The sequence below is a fragment of the Hibiscus syriacus genome, unplaced genomic scaffold, assembly GCF_006381635.1.
Source record: "Hibiscus syriacus cultivar Baekdansim isolate YM2019G1 unplaced genomic scaffold, ASM638163v2 tig00017808_pilon, whole genome shotgun sequence".
NCBI classification, from domain to species: domain Eukaryota; kingdom Viridiplantae; phylum Streptophyta; class Magnoliopsida; order Malvales; family Malvaceae; genus Hibiscus; species Hibiscus syriacus.
In genome coordinates this window covers 1416369-1438798 of record NW_024062417.1, presented here as the reverse complement: position 1 = coordinate 1438798, position 22430 = coordinate 1416369, and positions in this window count along the sequence as shown.

The window sequence follows — 22430 nt, the reverse complement described above, 5'->3', positions numbered from 1 at the left end:
CTCACTTTAATACTCCTCAACACCCAAAATCTCACTGGAACATTTAGAAACAAAAATCACACCAAATAATCAACATACCCCAAATCCATTTCTAACACTTTAGATTTCTTATTCCAGCTTGTGACAAGTCAAATATGATTTCAAAATCCATTTATTAACTCTTTCTCATCAATTCACTCAAAACCCCTTTATATTTAATCACCCATAACTTGTAAATCTTTTAGTTTCTACTTCTCTTTAAGCTTTCTTAAGCTTTCCTAGCACTCCAAGAATCAAAACCAATCAAAAATTACAAGAATTAACTAACTTAAAAGAACCTCACTTTAGCCAAGAAGCTCACGGTGGAAGAAAAAGAGAAATAAGTCTCTAGATCTTTCATTAATTTTCTCAAATCCTCCACGTGTATATAATACACCCACTAATGAATTTTTAATTCATTTCCTTTTCTAATGACCATTATGCCCTTCCATATTTCAATTCTTGTTAATCAACCAACACCAATAATTTCCAATTAAATCCCTAAACTATTCAATTTATCAAAATTGACCATAAAGTTTTAAAATCTTATACCTTAGTCACTAGCCCTATTTTTGGGATGTTACAGAAACATTTACATGGTGCATTTAGGTGATATTGTTTCCTCAAATATATGCCTAGGAGCTAGAGATGAAAATGACTCATTGTTATGGCATAGAAATCTTGGACATGCTAGCATGAGCATATTAAATAAACTTGTTAAAGATGAATAAGTAAGAGGTTTACCAAAGCTAAAATTTGATTTTAAAAAAAATTGTGATGCTTGTGTAAAGGGTAAGCATAAAAGAATTTCCTTTAAATCTATTAATGATATTTCCTCTAGTAGAGTATTGCAATTGAGTCACATGGATTTATTTGGGCCTATTAGGACTACTAGCTTGAGTGGAAAAATATGCTTTTGTGCTTGTTAATGATTACTCTAGATTCACATAGATTCTCTTCTTAATTACTAAGGATGAAGCTTTAGATAAGTTCATCACATTTTCAAAAATAAACCAAAAATGAAAAAGGTTACTCAATTTCTAGTGTTTAGAGTGACCGTGGAACTAAATTTCAAAATCTTGGTTTTGACAATTTTTGCATCTCTTATGGTATTAGACATAATTTTTTAACCCCTAGAACCCTAAAAAATGGAGTTGTTAAGAGAAAAAATAGAACTTCAGAGGAAATGGTTAGAACCATGCTTTGTGAAAATAATTTGCCAAAATACTTTTAGGCGAAAGATACAAACATTGCTTGCGATATTATAAATAGAGTAATAATTAGACATATTTTAAAGAAAACTCCATATTAACTTTTCAAAAATAAAAGGCCTAACATTAGCTATTTTTATCCTTTTGGGTGTAAGTGTTTTGTTTAAATAATGGAAAAGATAATCTTGGTAAATTTAATGCAAAAAGTGATGAAGGAATATTCTTTGGATATTCCATGAATTCTAAATCTTTTCAAGTCTTTAACAAAAGAACTCAAGTGATACAAGATTCTATTCATGTTGTTTTTTATGATAACCCCCTTCCGAGGAAGGATACTTATGTTGAAAGGCCTAGTGACAAATCTATTATAGGTACTAAATGAATATTTAGGAATAAATTAAATGAAAGTGGTAACATAGTGAAGAACAAGGCTAGACTTGTTGCCCAAGAGTATACTCAAGAAGAAGGAATATATTTTGATGAAACTTGTAATACCCCAAATTTTGACTAGTGACTAAAATGTAAGTTTTGAAAGTTTAGCGGCTAAAGTATAAACTTTAAAAAGTTTAGGATCGAAATTGTAATTTTTAAAAGTTAGATATTTTAGCCCGTAAATGAACAGTTTGGATTAAAACATAGATTTTAGTGGGAATCAAATTTTTGATACGAGATTTGTGTTAAAATTTATAAAGCAGGATATTCAGATTGAACCAAAATTTTACGAAAATTTGAAGGATGTTAGAAAATGGTTGGAAATATTATTTTTCATGTTTTATATTAGAGATGTTTGGCTCAGAATAGTGCAATTTTTCATATTTGACCGAAATAATGAAATTTTAGTGACAAAAATACAATTTTTGAAAATTACATGGCCAAATTCGAAATTCAAAGCTAACTTGATCCATATTTTACCTAGGAATATTTTGTTGGAATATAATACAATGTAATTTGATAATTGTCTGGATTTATTAAGGGTATTTTTGAGATTTTTCATTAATTGAATATTAAATTCAAGTAATTAGAAAATGACATGTGTTTTATCTTTTAAATACTAGAATAATCATGAACATTAAGCCATTTTCAGCTTCTTCCTTCACCAAGTATGAACTTCCCAAGCAAAAATAGGTAAGATTTTCATTTTGATTTTTCAAGTTATATGATTACTTTTTGGATTAAGCTATTAGATAGAGAATTAATCTACGTGAAATTCTCTATAAATTGATATAAATATTTCATGGTGAAGATGATTGTGTGATGATATTTGATGATTAGGGTTTAAGGAGGGTTTAGTGATTTTGAATAATTGATGGAGGATTTTTTATGTTTTTGATGTTAGTGATTATTTCTAAAGCGTGTATAATGATTAGAATTAATTGTAAATGTCTATAAAAGATTTGGCCATGTTAGGGTTTATGGAGAATCATGGGATTTTGATTCAATTTGATATTGTGATGATTGGAAATACATGAATATAATCATATGAGGTTGAATTTATGCTTGAAATTGAATAAAAAGTTCCCCTGGGTGAAATAAAGTGTTCGGCCATAAGGAAGAAAATTGGGGGGAAATGTTTAAAACTTTCCTATGGATTATAAATGATATTATAAGTATTCCTTGTGATTTGGAGATTTGTTTGGATCAATTTGAACCTTAGAAGTGTAAAAGGGCTAGTTTACAAGTTCATGGAATTGTGGGATATTATTGTAAGAATGTAATATTTGAGGGATTCAATATTGATTTTTTGATATTTGTTATGCTGGAAATTAAGTTGGAAAGTTGTTTGGAACCAAATTTGCAAACTTGGTAAAATTAGTGGTGGAATTCGAAAGGTCCCAAGACCATGGAGACTTGTTTGCAAGTTATTAAATGTAGAGGTATTATTTGGGTAAATTATTGAATGATGGAAAATTTATTAATATACTGAATTTTGAATTAAATATCGAGTTGGGTTGATTTACAAATTTATAAAGTTAGGTGTTGAAAATCGAAAGTTTAGGAGAGTTTGGGTTGAAATTTATCAAGTTTTGAATGTTGAATTATTGATTTGGGTATTTTATTTAAGTGCTGGAATTTTAGTAATTTATGTGGAATGATCATAATGGTGAAGGACCATTATGAATTAAATGGATAGGTGTAAGTGAATTCTAAAACGAATTCATAATATGTGGCTTATTTGTGTAAATTAGCAAAAGATGAATGGTTAAGGATGAAAATAAATATTCATGGATTTGGATGAGTATTTTGAGTAGTTGGAAATTGTAATGGAAATGTGATTTAGTTGATATCTATTTAATCTCGATTTTTATTTTATAGATTTTCGAATGTTAAAATCAGCTTATGTTAGTACGATACTAATATGTAGTTCGAACATTTTGTGTTATAATTTGGTATTTTCAGGCTACAATAAATCTAGCAATCCAAACGATTCGAAAGGAAATGAAAAAGTTTATGTGTAGGACTATTGTATACAAGTTCTGTAGTGAGGCAAATGTTAGTGTGGTTTATTTATTTAATTATTATGATTTAGGACGACTTGCAATAAGTTAACCTCATCTTGTTCATTTTCAAAGATACAAATTATGTTTTGATTTTGGAAATATATATGTAATTTTTTAATAAATTTAATGAATGATTTTGGGTATGAACTGTCTATGTTTTGTTTTATGAATGTGAATTAAATATATTTCTGATTCTGATATATTGTGGTATACCGGAGTGTACACTAGTATATATATTTCGATCTGAATGCAATATGTGTGCATATTGTTATTTCCGATGTGATAGCACTGTGTGTGCTTATCTGTTCCGATTCTGATGATGGCACTGAGATCTGTATTGAACACACTCGTCTGACTCACGTACCTTATATTCTCTTAAATATACTCTGGGCTATAAAAATGAATTATGAAAGTTCTAAAAAGTGCCTGACTGTAAAGGAATGCTGACTGATTATTCTGTCTGGTATGATTTATTATGATCTTGTGAAAATTATCAGATAATTCTTTTCATATTTCTTGTTAAAGAAGCATCATGAGATATCCGGTTTGAACGTTATGAAAGTTTTGTATGTTTTATTTTAAATGATTTTATATATTTTGATACTTTATTTATTTGTTCTCACCTTTAGTATTACTGCCTCACTAAGTTATCTTAGCGCGTGATGATTTTCATACGTAGGTTCTGATTGAGATGCAGAAGTTTTGTGAGGAGCCTCACAAGCATTGTGTGCAGATCATCTGTAATACCAGTATCAGTAAGACATCACCGATGTTTCTTTTGACTAGTAGTGTCATATATATTTATGTTATCAACTTGTTTTATCAGTTATGACTATATGGTCTGCAATAGTAAATTAGGAATGTTTAATTTGACTAGTTTACTTTATCAGTATTTTGGTATGCCCGAAAATATATTAGTTAAATTATTATGTTTTCTAAATGGTACAGAATTTTAAGTAGAAAAAATAGTTTTAAACTTTGAAATTAGGAATGTTTTAAAGGAAATAAAATTTTAAGCAACTGTGAAATTAGAAAAAATTATTATGTAGGTTGTAAATTAGATATGAAAAGAACCTATGGACTTGCCAATTACTAGGTAGTATTTTGGTTTCATGGTTTTCAAAGAATTAAAATAGCGTAGCATTATCAACCACTGATGCAGAATTTATTTCGGCCGGTAGTTGTTGTGCTCAAGTTTTATGGATAAAAAACAACTAATAGACTATGGAATTGATGTAGGTACTATTCATATCAAGTGTGACAATAATAGTGCTCTTTGTCTCACCAAAACTCCCATCCAATATTCTAGAACTAAACATATTGAAATTAGACATCATTTCATTAGAGATAATGTCTCAAAGAAAGATATAGTTGTAGAGTATGTTGACATTTTATATCAAGTAGTAGATTTCTTTACAAAACCTTTAGATAAGAAAAGATTTGGGGCAGTTAGGAGATAATTAGGTTTAACGAACCTACCTTGACTTTGTGTTTAAATATTTTGTGTGATTTTATGAAAAAAACATGCTAAATGACTTTTTTGATGACTACTATGTAATTAGTTAAGGAGAGTTCAGGATTTTTCATTAAAATTGATGATGTGTTCAAAGTATGCTTGAATGTGTATCTATTTTTTTAAACATGTTTTCCTTTACAATTTAGAGTTACCCATACATTATTGATGCCCTAAAATTTGCATTATGACTTTTGACCTTTTGGTGCACTCTAACTAGAAATTCATGCAACTTTAGCATTCATAGGTGTTTTTGTTGTTGAACCTTCTATAAATGAATGAATGTTTGTATCTTGGTCATATTTGTATGTCTCACATAGTCATATATGGTGCATGTACTTAATTTGTGATAAAAATGACTTCTTAGGACTTATTGGCAAATTCTTTTGAGAATTTCGTGTATTTAGTATTGATATTATTCTTACAGTACTGATGTTGTTCTTCCTCAGTATCGATACTATTGATCAAGTCCGATATTATTCTTATAGCATCGTTAGGAGTATCAATACCATCTCATTCAGCGTATGAGTATCGATACTCATTTAAAGTAGTACCAATACTCGGGGTCATACAAGGGTTATATTTAAAATCCCTAATTTTTTTTTTATTTTTCTTTAAACCTAAACGCAATCGATCGAACCCCTCACCTCTCTCACTCAAAAATCATTCAAAAACATCCATTTTAGGTCTATTTTAGTCGAATTTCATCGCTTTTATCATGTATTCATCATCAAATCATGCTACATTCATCTTTTCCATCTCTTTTCACATATTCAGGTGTTTTTTTAAAACCCTATTTTTTCTTTTCAGATTTTGGCTTGATTCTTGTTAATTTAGGTTAAATTAGTCAATGGGTTTTGCTTACACTTCTTTTTCGCACCGTAATCTACTATTTTTTACTACTAATTTATATTTTTTATTTATATATATATATATTGAATTTTTAAAAAAATTTATTTTTTATACACTTATATACATTTATATATATTTCCTTTTGTTTTTCTTTCCTAAATTTATATACCTTGAATATTGCAGACTCATTTTGAGTTTTGGGATTGATATTAGTATATGTAGAACTAATATTTTGATATAACAAATAAGGTCAAAATGTTTTTGGACTAAATTGAATTTATTCAAAGTTTTCATCAAAATAATCAAAGTCTAATCAAAACCTTAAAATGAGCATTTTGACCAGAAGTTTCGACGTTTCAAAACTTCTACAAGAGTTTCGAAACTTTTCAAGATAATTTCCCGAAAAGTTTTTATATTTTCCAATAGTTTCGAAACTATCTCAAGAGTTTAGAAACTTTCATTAAAGTATCGATACTTTGGGCCCAACGATCATATTTTTTACAACGGCTCTTTCAAAGAGTTTCGATACTTTGTGAAAGTTTCAAAACTTTTGTGTGCAGAAAGTCTTCCAATGGCTACAAACCTTCCCAAACAACTAGTAACTCATTCCATCACCTATCCAAGCAATCAAACACAATACAAAAGCTTTTCATTCTTTTTTTCTCTCTCTTGTAAATATTTAATTTTTTGTGAGCTTTAATTTGTAAACACCTTCCTTTTTAGAGGTTTTCTTGTTTATATTTCTTATCCTTTGTAAAGGGGTTTTGGTTCTAGTTTAGCAAAGTGAAAAATTAGGGAGTTGTAAAGGTTACTCTTGATCCTTGAAAAATAAAGAACAAATTAGTGGATTTGTTGGAAAATCCTAAATGAGGAGCTTAGGTAGTGGATGTAGACTTCATTAAGGAAGTTGAAAAATCATTGTGCAATTTTCCTTTCATTATACTCCTTGCTCCCTAAATTTCAAAAAGCCAATTCACCCCTTCTTGGCATATTTCGGTTGATCGAACGAGCTACATCGAGCCCAATATTATACATATGTATTGTTTCTTTGTGCATATTATCCTATCCTGATTTTTGTCCCAAAAATGCAAAACGACCCCGTACTTCCAAAACCTTTGGCATAGGTACACTCAATTCTTTGAGACTTTAGCTCCTAGGGGTGAGCTTATGAGCTCCCTTTCCATTATGAATGAGTTTAAATTTGAATATTTTCCAGTTCTCAAATCATGGAAATTAGACAACACCTTTAAAATCAAACTCATTGTCTTTCAGCATCTTGTTCGTATCTTCTATTCAAATGTTGTATGTGTTGTTGAAGAAGCTCAAAATGTCACTGTTTTTATTCCCTCCTATCTCATATGGCAATAAATTCACATCGATGTCGCTTTAATAGCACGGGGCTTAGGTCTAGAGGTTAAGGTTATAGATATTGAGAAAGATACTATTAAATCCCCTTATGCGGTCGGCCATAGTGTTACACTTTAGATATTCATAAGCGTTTACTGCATCTTATTATCGATTGGTGGTTTTGACCATCGGAGGTAAGTTTTCTACCCTTCTTATTATAGACATCTGGTGGATTCATTGTCTTCTAAATAACAAATCAATTTTTCCCAAATAGTCTTTGGTAAGCTTGTCGACGTCATCAATAACTTTCAATCTAAGAAATTTAATACCTTAGTTTATGGTTGTATTTTAGCCATATATTTGTTAAAGATGGTATTAATGTCGATCTAGATCCCGTTATTCTCTTATCCTCCTACATTGATCTTAAACCTCTTTGTAAATCTAGATGGGAAAAGCTTGGGATGACATGGACAAGAAAAGGGAAGCAAGCAATTGGCTCTACCTCTGGTTTAACCTAGATTAGGATAATGATCCAGTATGAGATGTCGATGATCTAGTAAACTTTATCCATGTCGATCCTCCTCGAGTTGGTGGTGAGGATGCGAGTGCAACTCCACCTTAATTTCAGGCTCTTATGGAGACGATTGACATGCAGTTTGCTACCATATAGTCTCACTTCACAACTTTGGGGGATCAGGTTTCTGAGATTGATGCTCGATAATTGTTATTAGAGGTGATGTATGTGAACTCCCAACGTGATTTGATGGATATGATCGCTGCTCTTTCTTGTGACTTTGCTTCATTCCATGCTCCATCTTCGGATCATGATCCTCTGCCGTTGGATACCTGATCGAATTTCCTTGTTGACTACTTGTTATTTTCTCATGTATGGTCTTGCATTTAGACTTTGTTGGATATTTTTATCTTTCAGATTTGGATGTTAGTTTTCATACTTTGGTTGTGGATTTGGATATTTTATGTACATGGATGTTTTTATTTGATATTTATGTTTTCTGGATGCTTGTTATGATTTATAATATTTGATATTTGAGCCATGACTTTCTTTATGACCTTGTTTATTTCTTAAGAAAATTATTTATGGTGACTAACCTCTTTTGGATAATTTGATCTTCACAACTTGTATTTATATCTTGTTTAAACTTTTTGATTTAACAAAAAGTGGGAGAAATGTTAGAGTAAGGGAGAGTATTTATTTTCAAGAAAATCTTAAATCTTAAAAAATTTTCAAAGGTTTTGTTACATATAAAAGGGGAGATTGTTGAACCATTCTTTGATATTTCGATATAACCAAAAATAAATATTTTTAAAGAAATTTTAAGATTATTTTTAATTCATTTTTCAAGATTTTATTCGATTCAACTGTTCGAATATAGAAATTCTTCTTAAGGTCAAAATATCCATTTTTACTCCTTACTCTTTTGAAAATTAAAGTTATATACTGGATTAATTTTTAAACATTTTTACAAAGGGTTTAATTGAGTCAAAAATCAATTTTTAACCTTGTTGTACCGATACTGCAAGAACAATGCTGACACTGTTCATGTGGTACAGATACTGGTATCGATACTCCCTTTGTGATTTTGGAAAATAAAAATTCTAGTAGCCAATTTTGTACAGATAATGCTCAAGAATCGATACCAGCATCGATACTCATGTTGGAGTACTGATACTCCCATCTCACCAATGGCAAGATTTTTGTATTTAATGCAGGCAGTACCAATAATCTGAGCCCGAGTAGCGGTACTCAAGGCATTTGGGCAACATTTATTGTGGGAAATTTCATCCCAACAACTCTATTAACTCCTACAACAACCCAAACGACTAGAATTGGATGAAGGGGGTATAAAAACAAGATTTCAAGTCATATGTGAAGACAAGAGATTATAGAGAAAGCCAAAGCAATCACAAAGAGTAAAATATTCAAGTCAACATTCTTTTTGCTTTCAATAACACTTTTGTATTACTTTGTTTCATTCTTTCGTGCGTTCTAGTGATTTTGAATTGTGCAAACACATACTTTGTAAGTGTTTTTCAAAGTTTACTATTTGTAATTTCTGGTGTGGAAGGGTTGTACACTTGAGACTTTGGAGTATAAGTTTAAGTGTGTTGTAAGGTTACACCTTGTCCTAAAAGGTTTGAATAAATTAGTGGATGTAGACTTCATTCAAGAAGTTGAACCACTCTAATATTATTTGTGTCAAAATTTTCATTTTCTTGCAAAAAACTTTCATCATTATTTTAATTGTCATTTCACCCCCTCTTGGCATTTTCATTGTTCGATTGACTCAACAAAGTCCATTTCATTTAAAACAGTTACAAATAAAACTTCATTTACATTTCGAACTCATTTACATAATACTAAACCCATTTATAAATTAATCTCTAAACCCGTTACAAACATAAGTCCAATATATAAAGTTTACATTAAAAAAAGAGAAAATAACCTCAGTGACCAAAAATCCCAGATAATATACGATTTTGACCAACTTTTTTTGGATTTGCGAAAATGACCAACAAAATCGCAATGCGATCTCTAATTCGCATTGCGATCTCCACTATCGCAAATTCGCGTTGCATTTCGCGTTGCGATAGTTGAAAATCGCGTTTTTAGTGTGTGCCCGTTGGAGCTGTTTTTAGGTTATTAAATGACCATTTAATGAGGCATATTTTTTAATGAATTGTCACGTCAGTAATTCATGGGAGAAAACATAAATTCATTCTAGTCATTGGATCTAGACCTGATCCAACAAATGAAAATCAATCTTCTGATAGCTTCATTAGCTTCACGTGGATTATTGGTGCATGTCATTCACGCACACATCTCCTCTCACCAACTGCCACGTCAACATGCAACACAAAAAATGAGATATCAACAAAAGAAACGAAGGTTCTAATATGAATGTAGATCTAACTAACCGTTTTGTAACCGATTTTAAGTGGGAATATAACAATTTTAGGCATTTCGATTAATATAAATAACATTCAATCACTAGCATTCAATACCTATTAAACCACACATAAAATCATATGAGAGATACGAGAAAAAAGGATTTTTACCCAACATCGTCGATCGTCGTCGTCAGCGTCATCATTCACTATCTTCACCAAGGTTACTGGAGCTCGCTTTGTTCGGTCGAGATTTCTGTCGAAAGTAAGACCTTCATTTACGGCTTTATTTGAGTGATTTTGGTTTTATTTGGTTCGAAGAGATGGAAACTGAGATGTCTCAAGGTGACCGATAGTTGACAAATTATGATTATTTTTATCAACATATCTTTGTGATTTTCTAATGTTTTGAGGGAAATGAAGTACATATATTTCTAAATGTTAGGGGATAGAAATTACGGGCGTTCAAATATGAGAATTTGCATTTTTGAGTATCCGAAGTATCGAGTATCCGGTTTCTTCGAGTAACGTATTTGTCTGCATGTGACTCGACCCATTGAGTTCGGGTACATGATAGTCGGGTACCTTTAAAACTCGAGTACCCGTATTTTCGGCTCATTGGTAACCAGTTCATATATTTTTTTTCATTTTTTGTTTATTTTTTTTTAAAAAATCAAATAGAAAATATATAAAATATAAAAGTTCATAACACACAATCCATATACAATAACTATATAGTGATTTGAAGTTAGTTTTAAAGATAAATATTTGAATATATATATATATATATATATATTAAATTTTATTTCTAAAAAATTAAAAATATTAAATCTATTGTGATTTTTTCCTTCGATTTTTATATTGACAAATTAATAAAAATTTCTTTCAAAATTAAAACTTAAATGTACATAATACAATCCTATAAAGAATTTAGAGATTTAAATTTAGTTTTAAAGTAAAAATATTAAACAACCTAAAAAAAATTATAATTTAAACTAATATATATATATATATATATATTAAAACTATCGGGTCGGGTCAAATATCCGATTATTAAAAAATTTGGCCCAGACTCGACCCAACTATCCAAAAAAGTCACGGGTCGGGTATCTGGTCCATTTGGGTAATTTTTTAAAAAACAATTATCCGATTTTTTTAAATTCAGATCGACGAGTCAACGGATCGAGTTAATCGACTCGGGTATTTTTTAACACTCCCAAATAATGAATTGGGGGATGCCCCTAAAATTAACTTTGTCGAATCAACAAGCAATGCTTCCTGGAAATACGATTGCACATCATGAAAACCATTTAGAAAAATACAAATGAAAAACCAAACCGACCATACTTTTGTGTCTCTTATTGGCCATTTACCATCTTTATTTAATCTTATTTAATATACACATCATGAATTATAATCGCAACTCAAAATTTTCAAAAATATTTGTAAAATTTTTACTCATTATTCCTTAAATTATTATTTTCGCCTTATTTTATCTTTAAAATTTATTACTACCCAATAATTATATAATTTATGCCATGTTTTTATTGTCTGCCTTTTTTATAGATAAATTATGATGAAAATAATAATTTAAAAGCAAATTGAACAAAAAAGAACAGTTAAAGATGTAAATAAGAAGAAGATTGAGGAAAAAATCATGAATAAAACTATGTAAAATTGCTCAGATATGGAAAATTTAATAATTATGGAATAACCAAAAATCATATTCTAACTTCGCTTGTAGTTTAACCAATCATGTTTGAAATAAGAACGGAACCTTTTATCATGCCAAACTTTCTTTTCCATTTTCCTTTTTTAGTTGGTAGTAACATACGTATGATTTTATAATAGGTATTAAATTGAATATATAAAATTTTGTAGAGAAATAAACTTATAAAATTTTGGAAAACAAAAACAGATTATCAATAAGAATACACTATAAAAATTTAAAATATAATACAAATTTAAAATTACAAAAGGTTTATGTCTCCCCTCACCCCTCGATTTATCCCTCTTGATAGGTTTAAATTTTCCGGAAAAGAAATAGTAGGTTGTGCTCATTCATAGCCACATACACCTTCTTGGTGATTAATTAACATTGAATTGAAACCAGTACATGGGAAATGTTAAGAATAAAGAAGTTGTTTGTATAGTTAGGAGTTAGTTAGAGAATTGATTAGGTAGTTACATTGTAGTTAGCTTTCTTGTAGCTTTATATAAACAATTGTACATCTGAAGTAAATTAATGAACGAGAGGTATTTCAGTAATTTCAATTGTTTTAACATGGTATCAGACTTAATCCCGATCCATTTCTCATTCATTTTTTTGAGTTTTTTCTTGGGCCTCTCTGGTTTATTCTTCCATCTGAATCTTCGGTTTTTCTTTCTTTTCTTTCTCTCTGGTTGTTTTCACGATGCCTCCTGCCGAGTAAATGCTTGATTTCACTCATCTCTTATATCTGATTCCTCTGATATGCCTGGAATATTGCTCGTTTCTCAACCGTTGGTTGGATTGGCTAATTATAGTGTGTGGAGCCGCTCGATGAAAATTGCTTTTCTTGCAAAAAACAAACTAAGGTTTGTTGATGGATCTTGTTAGGGAGAGCGTATGGTGAGGCCTTGCAATTGCAATGGGATCGGTGTAATGTCATTGTTTTGTCATGGATTCCTAATGCCGTCAGTAAGGATTTGTCAGCTGGGCTTATCTTCTCTTCCAGTGCTACTTCAGTTTGGAATGATTTGAAAGAGCACATCGATAAGGTCAATGGTTACATTTGTTTCTTACACCGGGAAATTGTTACTCTCTGCCAGGGGGATTCTACAGTATCTGATTTTTTCACTCGTCTTAAGATGTTATGGGACAAGTATGAATCCTTAATTCCGTTCACTACTTGTGAATGTGAAATGTCTAAGCAGAATATGAAGCATTTGGTTTAGGAGAAGTTGTTTCATTTTTTATGCAATTGAATGATTTCTATTCATCGATTCAGAGTCAAATCTTGATCATGCAACCCTTGCCAACGATTAATCAAGCGTATTCGATGTTGCTTCAAGAAGAGTCACATCGTTCTCATCTTTCTACAGTTGTTGTGCCTGATTCTATGGCTTTGTTTTCCAGTTCTAGTGGTTTTTCTAATCGCAGACGTTTTTCTAGAACCTGTGAGTATTGCAATGTTAAGGGGAATAAAAAGGATCAGTGCTATAGGTTGATTGGATTTCCTCTGAATTATAAATTTAATAAGAAGAAAGGGTTTTCTGGTGATGCAGCCAATTCCAGTGTCTCTTTTGCGTCTGCAATTAATCCATTTTCTGCACATCAAGTTTCTGCTCCTTCTGCTCCAGTTTTTACTCAAGAGCAGTATACTCAATCTTTGCAGTTGTTGAATAAGCCACCTTCTGTTGAGCCTGCTATCAACCTTTCATGTATCTTGGCTACTAACTTATTGTCTTCTAGTATTGCACTTCAATGGATTATTGACACAGGGGATACAGACCACATTTTATCCAATTTTAAGAGCTTGGATTGTCATTGTCTTGTGATTCTCCTACATGTTTAATTCATCTCCCTGATGGTAAAATAGTTCCTATAACCCACCTTGGTTCTTATTTTCTTACCTCTGAATGCAAACTGGAAAATGTTCTTTTTGTTCCTCAATTTCATCACAACTTACTTTATGTTTCTAAGATAACCCATGATCTTGGTTGTTTTCTCACCTTTTATCCTGATTTTTGTCTCCTCCAGGATCTCTCAACTGGAAAGGTGAAGAGGATTGGTAGGCAGTCCAAAGGCTTGTTTTTTTTTAATCGTCTTGCTTCGGGTCTGGTTTTTTTGTTCCTTATTTACCCAATGTAGTGGTTCCATCTAGTGATGTTTCTTGTATGGCTTCTGTTAGTTCAACAACTTGTCTTTGGCATGCTAGATTAGGACATGCTGCTTTTTCAAAGATGAATAAATTGGATTTTTTGAATTCTGTTAAGTTTCAGCAATACCTTGTTCATAAATGTTCTATTTATCCTTTAGCTAAACAGACTCGGCTTCCTTTTCCTATTAGTACTTATCGTTCTCCTGTGCCATTTCAACTTATTCACTTTGATCTATGGGGTTCTTATAGGGTGTCTACACATAGTGGTCACCATTTCTTTTTAACTATCATTTATGATCATACTCGGATAACTTGGTTGTATCTGTTGAAGCATAAGAATGATGCCCTCTCCTCTCTTAAAATGTTTCTTTGTATGGCCATAACTCAATTTTTTACTTTAGTTCAAATCATTAGGAGTGATAATGGGTCTGAGTTTTTTAACTCTGTTTGTTCTCCTTTTTTTCATCCCTTGTCTTTATACACCAAAGTTCTTGTGTTGGTACTCCTTAGAAAAATGGAGCTGCTGAGCGGAAGCATAGGCATGTGCTTGAAGTTGCTCGTGCTCTACGATTTAAATCTAAAGTCCCTTTTAAGGTTTGGGGTAAATGTGTGCTTACTTCTTGTTACCTAATTAATATACTACCTTCCTCTGTTATTCAATGGCAAACACCCTTTAAGAAGCTTTATCATAAAACTCCTAATTTGTCATATCAACGGGTTTTTGGCTGCTTTTGTTATGCAACTAAACCTAAGTATACTGATAAATTTTCCTCTAAAGTTATTCCCTCTATGTTTGTTGGTTATTCGTCTACTCAAAAAGGATATATTCTTTTTGATCTTGAAGCCAAAACCTTTTTTGTTAATCGGGATATTATTTTTCATGAGGATGTGGTTCCTTTCAAAATGGATTCTCCTTATTATGTTTCTTCTTTTCCCTCAAATCCTCATATTTCTTATTCAGATTTCTTGAATATTCCCTTTCCTGACTTGTTTCCACCAGCATCTCAATTTGTTTCTCCTGATCTTCCGTCTATGTCTCCTTTACCTTTTCAACAACAATTTGCTTATGATCCTCAACTTGACCCTTAACCTACTCCCAATATTCATGCAGATAATCTTCTAAATGCTTCAACAGATGATGTTTCTCTGGATTTTATTGCTATGGTTTCTAGGTCTCAGTCTAATAGGACTTTTTCTCAAATTTTTAAACCTCCTTCTTGGTTTAGTGACTACATTTATACATGCCAATCCACTTCTTTTCCAGGCCAGTATCCAATATCTAGCCACATTTCATATTCTCATCTGTCACAACATACGCAATCTTTTCTTTTTTATGTTATCCATTATGTTGAACCTAAAACTTTTCAATGAAGCCAAATATGATCCTAGATGGATTAAGGCGATGCATGAAGAAATTCAAGCTCTTAAGTTGAATAACACCTGGTCTCTTGTTCCTTTGCCTCCAGGAAAAGTGTGTATTGGTTGCAAGTGGGTTTTTAAAGTTAAACTTAAAGCTTCCGATGACGTTGAGAGGTTTAAAGCTCGACTTATTGCTAAGGGTTATAATCAGTGAGAAAGTGTTGATTTTGTAGATACTTTTTCTCCTATTCCAAGCTTACCAATGATTGTTTTGTTCTTGCCCTTGCTGCAATTTTTTATTTCCCTCTGTGGCAGATGGAAGTTCACAATGCTTTTCTGCAAGGTGATTTACTTGAGGAAGTTTACATAGAGTTTCCTCATGGTTCTTGTAGTCAGGGGGACAATGTTGTATGTAGACTACAAAAGTCTCTCTGTAATACCCATCTCTCGTATACCTTTACGTATACGAGCTACATATGTCACATCACTTTTAAAACCATTTCCCATTTGAAAATCCATAAAAAATTGTTTCATTTTATAAAACCATTATAATTCATTTATAATTAAGACATGCATTAACTTACATATACAAATAACAAGTGATGTTCCACAATTCAACATTTCACAGTAGTTTAATTCAAAAGGTTTACAGAGTGATTTAATAAACCTATTACATGCCAACTAAAATATATCAAAAGTAGACATGTATGTCATACTGTTACTAAATTAGGTGACTCTGACTTGATGTCTGACGATCTCCTTACTCAGCTGATATTCAACCTACGCGTGAAATGAACACACGTTAAGTATTACTTAGTGAAGCATACATAATCATAAGTAGCTTATAAACATAGTATAGAGTAACAATTTCTAATATCGAGCAACTATTTACAATTTATTGTAAACCTTATAACTTTGCACCATTGGTGCTATTACAATCATTTTCCCAATTTCTATTCAGGTTCGTTTATTAGAATACACATTTAGTGTCTATACGAAAATTCACCAACTCATGATGGATTCTATGGGTTGCACAAATAATGTTTATACGGTGATTCATCCACTCAGGATGAATTCCATGAATATGCACACGAAGTGCATGTACGGTGATTCATCCACTCAGGATGAATTCCGTGAATATGCACACGAAGTGCTTGTATGGTGATTCATCCACTCAGGATGAATTCTGTGAATATGCACATGAAGTACCTGTAGTACACATAATACTGATATATTGATGCAATATATATTTTTAACAACATATCTCTATAAACCTTAATGTACAAAATAAATGCACTCACTTGACTATCCTTGCTATGTATCCAAAAGTTAAGGCTAATTACTCTGGTACTTTTCCTTTGGCCTTAGTTTTGCTTGTTTCGGGAGCTTGGTTTTGATCTACTCAAGCATCCATAAAAAAACATATACCATACCCAATGTTAGATAATTTTCTAACCATTATACTTAAACAATACTCAAAAGAACATATCATTAATTTTATATACCAATATCAGCCTATTTTAACATTTTTGGCTCCATAGTATCTATACTACTACCCTAGTACTGATACTTCTATACTATTGTACCGATACCCCCTTCGGGTATCGATACCAAAAATAGGTTCAATGTTGCCTGGTATCGATACCCTTACCATGGACCGATACTACCCTTCTACAGTACCGATACCCCCTACCGGTATCGATACCAAAATTAGATTCGATGTTTCTCGGTATCGATGCCCCTCATCATGGTATTGATACCACCTATTCGGTATTGATACTGAATGAATTAGTATCGGTACCAATTATCTAGTTTATCTCATTTTAGCCAAAAGTATCGGTACTGTTCTTAGCAGTATCAATACATTCACCCAGAATTTCCAGTTTTCAGCTCGAAAATCACCCAAATGGGGTCAAATTTCTTTATATTTACCCCATTCAATACTATTAAACTCTTCCTTAACTATCCATACTATCATTACTTCATTTAGCCTCTTAGAACATCTAATATCATTCCCGAATATTCGATTTCAAGAATCAAACCACTTTTTCTAATATGTTTTTAATCCAATCCAAGGCTTCTAATCTCTTATATATATCTTTTTCAACTCAAAACTACCAACAAACATCCATATACACTCCTATTTTAGCATATCACTCAAAAACTCATTTTCTTTAATCTCTAATATCTCATCCATAACTTAGTTTTAATCCCATTAAATCCTTCTTTAATCTTCTAACATACTCAATGCTTCAAAACCCAACCAAAAGAAAAGGAATAAACTACTAAATTGAAAACTCACCTTTTAGCTATGGAGGAAGATATGCACGGGAAAGAAGAAGAAGGAAAAGAGTTGACCAAGTTTTAAAACCCCTTTTCTCTCTACTTTAATACCCTAATAGAAATGAATTTTAAATTCATTTACTCCAATTGACCAGAATGTTCTTTATATTCTTCCATTACTACAATTTAGTTTTAAACTACTATTCCCAATTCATTCTCATCTTTTATCATTTAATCAAATAAATCTTCATATTTTTAAATCATTTCAATAAAGTCCTTAATTCAACATTTGGGGCATTAAAATTGTCCCCCACTTAATAAAATTCGTCCTTGAATTTAAAGAAGTACCTGAAGCAAAGAGATGTGGAAACTACTTTATCATATCCTCTTCTCTTTCCCATGTAGCCTTTTCAACCTTATGATTCTACCAAAGCACTTTAACCAATGGAATCTGTTTGTTACGCAATTCCTTGGTTTCCTTAGCCAAGATCCGTACAGGTTCTTCCTCATATGTCAAATATGGTCGGATCTCTATTTCTTCAGGAGTGATAATATGCGATGGGTCTAGTCTGTACCTCCTAAGCATCGATACATGGAAAACATTGTGGATCTTGTCCATGTCTGGGGGCAAAGCTAACTGATAAGCTGCGGGTCTAACACTTTTTAATATCTCATACGGTCCAATGAACCTCGGACTCAACTTTCCTTTTCACCCAAAACGTAACACCTTTTTCCAAGGCGATACTCTCAAGAATATTGTCTCCCTCCCATAATTCTATTTCTTTCCTTTTTAAATTTGTATAGGACTTCTGTCGATCTGAGGCTATCTTTAAATTGCTCTGAATAATCTTTACTTTATTCTCCATATCTTTCATCAAATCTGGACCAACCAATTTCTGATATTTCAATTCAAATCAATTTAACGGTGTTCTGCATTTTCTCCCATATAGAGCTTAATAAGGGGCCATCTTAATATTGGATTGATAACTATTATTATATGTAAATTCTGCTAAAGGCAAATATCTTTAACAAGATCCCATAAATTCAATCACACATGCCCTAAACATATCCTCCAGTATCTGAATAGCTCGCTCTGACTGCCCGTCTGTCTGGGGATGAAAAGCTATGCTAAAGTTCAATCGTGTACCCAATGCCTCATGCAAAGACTTCCAAAATCTTGAAGTAAACCTGGGGTCTCGATCGGACACTATTGATATCAGAAATCCGTGCAATCTAACTATCTCTTTTATATAAAGCTCAACATACTTATTCATTGGGTAATCTACTCGAACTGGAATGAAATGAGCCATCTTAGTCAATCTGTCTACAACTACCCAAATCGAGTCCTTTTTACCCGTGACAATGGTAGCCCTGAAACAAAATCCATCGTGACTCGCTCCCACTTCCATTCAGGAATGGATATTGGCTGTAACAACCCATATGGCACTTGATGTTCAGCTTTCACTTGCTGACATGTCAAACATTTGGCAACAAACTTTGTAAGAACTCTTTTCATGCTAGGCCACCAGTAACGACTTTTCAAATCCTGATACATCTTATTTCCACCTGGGTGAATCATCAAAGGGCTATAATGTGCTTCACCAATAATATCTTTCCTCAATACATCATCATCAGGAATGCAAAGTCTTCATCGATAATATAAATATCCATTATCCCTAATTTCAAAATCCTTGGCCTCTCCTTTTTCCACTTGCGTCAATATCATTAAGCATTTCTTATCTCTATTTTGCTACTCTTTAACCCGATCCAAAAACATCAGCCTTAACCTTAATTCGGCAATCAAAACACCATCTTCGTTTAAATGCATAAGTTCATCTAAATCCCTTAAAGCTACAAAAGTCTTTCGACTGAGCGCATCTGCTACCACATTAGCCTTTCCCGGATGATAATCAATGACTAAATCATAACCCTTTAGGAGTTCAATTCATCTTCTCTGTCTTAAGTTCAACTCTTTCTGAGTCAATAAATACTTTAGACTTTTATGGTCCGTGTAAACATAGCAACGCTCACCGTACAGATAATAGCACCAGATTTTTAAAGCAAACACTACGGCTGCTAATTCCAAATCATGAGTTGGGTAAATTCTCTCATGATTCTTCAACTGTCTTGAAGCATAGACCACGAATTTACCCTCTTGAATAAGTACACATCCTAATTCGTTATGGGATGCATCACTTCAAACAACATATTCTTTACCTGACTCAGGCTGCACAAGCATTGGAGCCACATTTACTATTCTTCTAAGCATATCAAAACTTTCCTGGCATCTTTTCGTCCAAACAAAAGGCATATCTTTCTGCAACAACTTAGTTAGCGGCAGAGTTAACATAGAATTTTTTTTCACAAAATGCATATCGTAACCAACAAGCCCCAAGAAACTCCAAACTTCAGAAACATTCTTTGGGGGTTGCCAATCCACTATAGCTTGAATCTTTTTGGGATCCACTCTTATGCCTTCTACAGATACTATATGACTAAGAAACACAATCTCAGCTAACCAAAATTCGTATTTAGACAGCTTCACGTACAACTTCTTATCGCGAAGTATCTGGAGAACCACTCGAACATGAGCATCATATTCTTCCCTTGACTTAGAATATACTAGAATATCATCTATAAACACTACCACGAACTGATCCAAGTACGATTGAAATACTCTATTCATTAAGTCCATAAATGTTGTAGGAGCATTTGTTAATCCAAACGATATTACTATAAATTTATAGTGTCCGCACCGAGTCTGAAAAGTCTTCTTGGAAATATCCTCCTTTTCAATCCTTAACTGATGGTACCTCGACCTCATATCTATCTTATCATCAATCCATGGAAGATGATACCTATTCTTTATTGTTACCTTCTTTAATTGATGATAGTCAATACATAAACGCATTGACCCATCATTCTTTTTCACGAATAACACAAGTGCTCCACAAGGAGAAACACTAGGTCGGATGAATCCTTTATTAAGCAGCTCCTGCAACTGTGCTTTTAGTTCCCTTAACTCCGTTGGAGCCATTCTATACGGAGCCATAGAAATAGGTTCGGTACTTGGGTAAACCTCAATTCTAAATTCTACTTCATGATCCGGAGGTAAACCCGGTAATTCTTTAGGAAAAACCTCTGGAAACTCCCTAACTATGGGGATATCCTGTAATCTCACTTCTGACTTTCGAGTGTCAATCACATTAGCTAGGAAATCTACGCATCCTTTTGACATCATTCTCTTGGAGGTTAAAGTTGATATCCTATTGAACAGGGATCTTTCCTTCTCACCTACTGCCACAATTTTGGAGCCTTCAGCATCCTTTAGGAATAATCATTTCCGACGATAATCTACCTATCCATGATTTGGAGACAACCAATCCATTCCCAAAATGATTTCAAACTCATCAAAGGGTAACTCCATCAAGTTTTCCAAGAATACTACCCCTTGAATTTTAATTGGCCATTTTCTACACACCCTAGTCACTCTTGCACTTTGACCCATAGGATTTATCGCTATCATTTCACTATCAATTGGTTCTAGAGAAATTCCTCTATTTCTAATCAGCTTGATACTAATCTAAGAGTGAGTAGAACACGGGTCAACTAAAACAAAAACATGCTCATCAAATAGGTGAAATGTATCTGTTATAATTTTCGGATCATCCCTATCTTCATTGGTCTTTATAGTATAAACTCGAGCCACTCCCCGAGTTTCTTATCTCTGACTATATGCATATTAACCTCCTGATCTTCCTCTTCCTCTACTTCTACTTGATGCAGCTACCGATCTTTCTGTTTACACTGGTCTATCTCGAACTTTTGCGGACAATTCCGAGCATAATGACCCACTTCGCCACAAACGAAACAAGCGCCAAAAAGCACTCTACATATTCCCTGGTGAAATCTGCCACATATCTGACATTGATTATTTCTTTCTCCAAAATCTCTACTTGAGCTCATAGCAGAAGAATGATACTACTTAGACTTCTATGTAGCTGTAGCAGCATCTTCTCTATTAGTATATCGATAACCTGAGCCTTTGCCTCTCTTAGCATGAGACGTAGATGAAGACATCCCAATCATTTTTCCTGACTATACACTCTGCTCTACTGCCAATGTCTCCTCTTGAGCTCTTTCAATCACCTTAGCTCTATTTATCACTTCCTGTAAACTAGGCAAACTCAAGGCCAACATCATCTCTTTCAACTTTGGCCTCAGCCCCTCAATAAACCAATCTTGTCGAGCTTTGTCATTAGGGACCACTTCAGTAGTGTAACGACTAAGCTTGTTGTATTCAACTTTATATTCATGCACCGCTTGGTCTCCTTGTTTTAGGTTGAGAAACTTCAATAACATTGATCTCATGAATTTCTCCCTTATATAATTGTTTTTAAACTCCTCTTGAAAGAACTGTTAGTTCACTTGCTCGGCTAACGCATACATTGTCATGTTTGTCCACTATACCTGAGCCGATCCTCTGAGTAACGATACAGCTCCTCCCAATTTCTCATGATCAGAGCATTGAAGGTTTTCCAACATCATCAATACATCGTTCAACCATAAGTCTACGTCC